Source organism: Cornus florida, unplaced genomic scaffold (assembly GCF_030987335.1).
Source record: "Cornus florida cultivar Cherokee Brave unplaced genomic scaffold, ASM3098733v1 CherokeeBrave_3.0.0_Hap2_Chr01, whole genome shotgun sequence".
Taxonomy (NCBI): Eukaryota; Viridiplantae; Streptophyta; class Magnoliopsida; order Cornales; family Cornaceae; genus Cornus; species Cornus florida.
In genome coordinates, this window is record NW_026775571.1 from 76,729,072 (window position 1) to 76,735,305 (window position 6,234).

Genomic DNA, 6,234 nt, shown 5'->3' on the forward strand with positions numbered 1-6,234 from the left:
GAAACATTCAAATTCAAGGGTATGATCTTGGCCTTTAAGATGCATTTATGGAAAAGATGTCCAATTAACTTGGAAAGATTTAATTTGGTAGATATTTGATCCGAATTCTAAATGAATCCAAATCAATTGGATCTGACCGAATATAATATACAATATGTTTTTATTGTTCTTTTATGTTGTGTTTGGTGTGCAAGAATGGAATGAAATTCAAGTATGAATGGAATGAGAATGGAAATGGAATGAAATGACCATTCTCATTCTATTATTTAATTGTAAATATGAAATGTGTAGGAATGAAATGATAATAACCATTCTACTGTTTGATTGGACCAATATAAAATTTAGAATGAAATAAATTTCAAATTGATTCTCCAAAATATCTCTCTTAGTAACAAATAAATTAAATTAACAAAATGACATTATCTAATAATTTTTTAAAAATAAATGGTGGCAGTGGCGGTGGTGGATGGTGGTGGAGGTGGAAAACGGTAGTGATGTAGGTGGAGGTGTTGGAAGGTAGTGTAACGACTCGAATAAATACCAAAATAATAATAAAAATCTATAAAAATTTCGACATGACTTCCGCAGAAAATGTCCTTCAACAACCTGTAGAAATATAAAAATAAATGCAATGGCCTCACTGGGCTTTAAATCTAACTTATCATGTCCCAACGCATAATTCAAATATTATACTACATTCCCAAAATGGTTACATACATATAAAAGTCCCGTTCCTCCATCTCATCCAAACATGGAACCTACTCTAACCCGTAACTGATAATAGCCTGATCTCAAGTCAATATTCGAAAAACAACTAGCTCCCCTCAACTGATCAAATAAATCATTTATCCTTGGTAAAGGATACTTGTTCTTGATGGTGGCATGATTCAACTTTCGGTAATCAATGCACAACCTCAAAGAACCATCTTTCTTCTTAGCGAACAAGACCAGTGCACCCCACGGTGACACACTCGTCGGATAAAGCCTTTCATCCTCAAATCATCAAGTTGCTTCTTCAATTCTTCTAATTCAATCGGTGCCATACGATACGGTGCCATAGAGATTGGCGCGGTACCAGGCATCAAATCAATAGCAAATTTCACTTCTCGGTGTGGAGACAACTCAGTCAAGTCTTCCAGAAACACATCCAGAAAATCACGCACAACCGCTGGATAATCAACCCCACAAAACTCAACGTCATCATCGGTGAAAAGACTAGCCAAGAAGAATGTCTGCCGATCTCGACCCCAAACACCATAAAATGAATGAGTGAGAGGATCACACCGATCTCCCACAAAACAGAAACAATCCCCATCCGGCGTACACACTGAAACTCTGCCCCTGAAACAATCAATGACAGCTCTGAAGGATGACAACCAGTCCATCCCAAGAACGACGTCAAATCCCGTCATCTCGAGAAGGATGAGATCGAACTCAAGAACACGTCCGGCAATTGTGATGGAACAACTCTTACAAACTCTACTAAGAGCAACTGAACCCTCGATAGGCGTGTCAACACAAAGCGGTCTGTCTAACTGACTGACCTCCAAACTTAATGCCCGTGCAAATGATGAAGCAATAAATGAATAAGAAGCACCGGAATCAAACAATACACGAGCCCAAGAATGGGACACAAGGAACATACCCCTGACAACTGAAGGACTGGATGGTGACTCGGCTGGAGTGAGTGCAAACACGTGACCCTGGGTCCTCTGCCCTTGAGAACTGCCTGCCTGATAGCCAGACTGCTGAGTAGGTGCACTCGAAGAAGCTCCCCTACCAGGTCGAGAACTCTGGGCTGACATAGTTGGCTGAGACGGCTGAGGTGGTGGTGGTGGTCGAAACCTTGACTGAACTGTGGCAGACTGCATCTGCCTCTGCTGTGAACCTCCACCTCTGCCTAAACCACTGCCCCGCTGTGGACAATATTTCACCCTATGGCCCTGCTGGCCACACCTGAAACATCCACCAGATGCCACCTGAATCTAAGTACACTGGGACTTGTGATGCCCTGGCTGCCCACACTTGAAACAAATCATCTGAGCTACCTGTGTCTGAGTGCATTGGGACTTGTAATGTCCCAACTGCCCGCATCTGAAACAAGTAACATTCGGTCTAGAAGACCCCATGGACACTGAAGTTGTGGGTGCAGATCTGACTGGCTGTTGTCCCCTAAAGCCTGACTGCTCATGCTTCTGCTTCTTACTTGATTGACCTTCGGAGAAAGTACTCATACCCCTGTTGTGCTTGTAGGACTCCCTGATAACTTTGTTATCCTTGCTCTCAGCCTCAACCACTAAAGCCTTTCGCACTGCTTTTGCATACTCTGTCGGTTCTGAAGTAGCTATAATTGGCCTAATGGTAAGATCAAGGCCATCAACAAATTTCTCTATCTTTCCTTCTTCATCATTAGCAATTCCCGGTGCAAACCTCAAAAGTGATGTAAACTTGTTTTCATACTCTGTAACTGTCATACTTCCTTGCTTTAACCCATCAAACTCCTTCTTTAGTTCCCTCCGCTTAGGCGCTGGAAAGTACTTCTCATAATACAACTTCTTGAATGTAGCATATGTCATAGTATCCAGATTATGGGTGTGAGAAACGGTTTTCCACCAAATCTCAGCATCGCCCACAAAATTGTAAGTAGCCAATGTAATCTTCAACTTGTCCGTTGCCAAATTCATGGCATTAATATGCTTCTCCACCCTATCCATGAAACTATCCGCAACAAGCGAATCTGGACCGCCCTCAAACAGAGTTGGCATCAATTTCACAAACTTTGCAATGTGGTAAAGAGTATCATCTAACTCATTTTTCTTTGGAGGTGGTGGTGGTGGTGCCGGTGGTGGCACAAACTGTGACGATGACGCACCTGTCAGTTGATATGCATCAAAAATAGCCTCCTGAACGGCTAACCTCAACTGCTCCCTATTTATCTGAAAAGGTGGGTTAACGGTCCCCCTCGCTTGTCCCTCTCTTGGTGGGACCAAATCACGCAATAAGATATCTTCCTCAACTTGCTCTTGATCCCTTTCCACGGGATTGGAGCTAGAACTTTCCCCGGGATCCCTTCGTGTTGCCATGAAGCTATAAGAAAAGGAAACGGATCAATTACGATGACACTAAAATACGCACAAGAACGGAGTCCTCACACGAATGACTTGACAAAAATGGAAACACATAAACACCTTCCATACTTTCAAAATACCCAACTAAGGATAAACATAATCATAATAATATACAACAACATTAACCACTTAACACGTAATGATATAAGCATTTAAACAATTAAGCATGCCTTTCAAATAATTAAATACCTTAACACATAAACATATAAGCATGCAATCACGTAAGCAATTAAACAAATAAGCAAATAACTCAACTCCCCATGCAATCCTAGGTAGGCCTCTACTCGTCGTCCTAATGGTATTCGAACCATCGCTCTGATACCAAATTTGTAACGACTCGAATAAATACCAAAATAATAATAAAAATCTATAAAAATTTCGACATGACTTCCGCAGAAAATGTCCCTCAACAACCTGTAGAAATACAAAAATAAATGCAATGGCCTCACTGGGCTTTAAATCTAACTTATCCTGTCCCAACGCACAATTCAAATATTATACTACATTCCCAAAATGGTTACATACATATAAAAGTCCCGTTCCTCCATCTCATCCAAACATGGAACCCACTTAAGTTACATCAAATTCAGTCCATAAAATGTAGTTAGAATTAAAAGTCCATAGCTTACAACATTATACTAATTAAACTGAAGTGTCACAAGGTAGTTAATATTACATTTACAAAATATTAGAGTCTAATACAAAAGATAACAAAATAGAATGGGTCTTCAAGCTCATCTAAACCTGTGGTGGACCGTCGTCCGCCACCTTTTTTCCATATCCTGAAAAAATGTTAAAAGTAAGGGGGTGAGCATAAGCTCAGTAGGAAGTGTCTAAGACACACTTCTTATGTCCCCGTGAATCCATTCAATGAATAGATAAAAAGTGAACGGGATCATGCTATCGGGAAACGCACATTCTCAACCACAATAACAAGTATATAACAAATATCAACCAATCACAAATTTACCACGATGTCATGAAGTGCAATGTTATGCAAATGTCACTCCCCATTTCCGAAACAATTCCGTTTCAATAACCAAACCGTTAGTGTAGTCCGACCCAAGACACATCCATGGCGTCACGAAAGGAAGGTTGGTTAACTATCCACGACCACAAGGCACCTCCAAGGCGTCGCATCCGGCCTAGTTAACTCAACTACATTCCCTTCTAGACTACACCAACATCACGGACCACTAGGCGCCTCCTAGGCGTCCGGTTTTCGCAACACTTTTAGAAAATATTTTCCCCAAAACAATTTTATTTGTTCTAACAATTATTTTTCCCCCTTTCTCTTTCCCAATGGATGCATGAATGCTTCATGCTTTAAATCACTAATTTAACTATATGTTTTCACACATTTCTATTTACATCATCATCACAATTTAATGAAAATTTCTAAACATTCCTTTCCTTTATTTATTTATTTATTTATAATCATAGCATCCATTTTTCTTCAAGACAATAAATAAATCAATAATCATGGAACATACAACACATCAAACACTAAGCATGCTCATTTACCGTAATGAAAATAGACATGTATATGAACTCAAATAACACAAGGAGCATAATTATCATTGTAATTACAAAGAACTACAACAACAACAAGCTAAGTAATTAAAATTTAGCATACTTAGAATCAAATTTAAGGGGAAAAATTCACCAAAGGCCAAGAAATTGTAGATTAGAACACCCCTACCTCAAATTGATGAAAACCCCCAATTTGAGCCCAAGAACCCTAGAATTTTGAACTCCCTAGAGTGCACCAAATGATGATTGGCTCCTATCAAATTAACGGCCTCGAAGAGCTCAACAACTTTGCTTCACAATGTTCTACCAAATTCCCAAAGGAAAAAGCAAGATCAAGGTTTGAAGTTGCAAAAAGAAAAAAAAAAAAAAAAAAAATGGGAACTGCCGAGAGCAGTCTGGTTACAGCAAGAGAGAGAGAGAGAAAGGTGGACTCGTGTAATGGTCTTATGGCCTTTTGTGTGTTTATAACATGGGTGGGGCCCACTTGCCTTATTATTATTTTTTTTAACATTTATTATATATATATATACATATATATCACAACATTACAGGTAGCACCGGTAACAATGGTGGAAGTCGGTGGCGGTGGCAGTGGAAGGCGGTAGTGGTGGCTGTGGAAGGCAGTGGCAGTAGTGTGGTGCTTGTTGTCGAAGGAGATAAAGGTGTAGGTGGTGGTGGTGGAAGCCAATGGAGGTGATTGTGGTGATGGCGGTGGTGGAAGGCAGTGGAGGTGGTAGTAGTGGAAGGTGGTGGTGGAAAGTGGTGACGATGGTGGTGGCGGCCATAGTAGAAGGTGGTAGCAGTGGTGGAAGGCTGTGGTGGTGGTGGTGACGGAAGGTGGTGTCAGTGGTAGTGGCGGTAGTGGAAGGCGGTGGCGATGGTGGTGGTGGTGATGGAAAGTGGTGGAAGGCGATGGCGGTTGTGGTTGTGGAAGGCGATGTCGGTGATACTGATGGAAGGCGATGGCGGCGGTGGTGGTAAAAGACGGCTACAGCGGTAGTGGTGGTGGTGGCAGCGGTGGTGGAAGGCTATGGTGGTGATGGAAGGTGGTGGAAGGCAATGGCAGTGATGTTGGTGGTGGCGGCGGCGATGGTGGTGGAAGGTGGTGGAGGTTGTGGTGGTGGAAGGTGATGGTGGTGGAAAGCGATGGCGGTGATGGTAGCAGCGGTAGTAGTGGTGATGGTGGAAGGCGATGATGGTAGTGAAAGGTGGTTGTGGAAGGTAGTGGTGAAAGGTGGTAGTGGTGGTGGTGGAAGGAAGCGGTGGTGGTAGTGGTGGTGGAAGGCGGTGGTGAAAGGCGATGGCTGCGTTAGTGGTGGAAGGTGGTGGTGGTGTTGAAAGGCAACAGCTGTGGTGGTGGTTGCGGCAAAGGAAGGAGGTGTCGGTAGTGAAAGGAGGTGGCGGTGGTGGTGTGGTGGAAAGCGGTGTGCAATAGTGAAAGTCGGTGGCGACGGTGGTAGTGGAAAATGGTGGTGGTGGTGAAAGACGGATGTGGTTGTGGTGAAATGTAGTGGTAGTTTTTGGACTTGGAATATGAGAGTATTTTTAGAAGTTGATTTTTTTAAAAAATTTA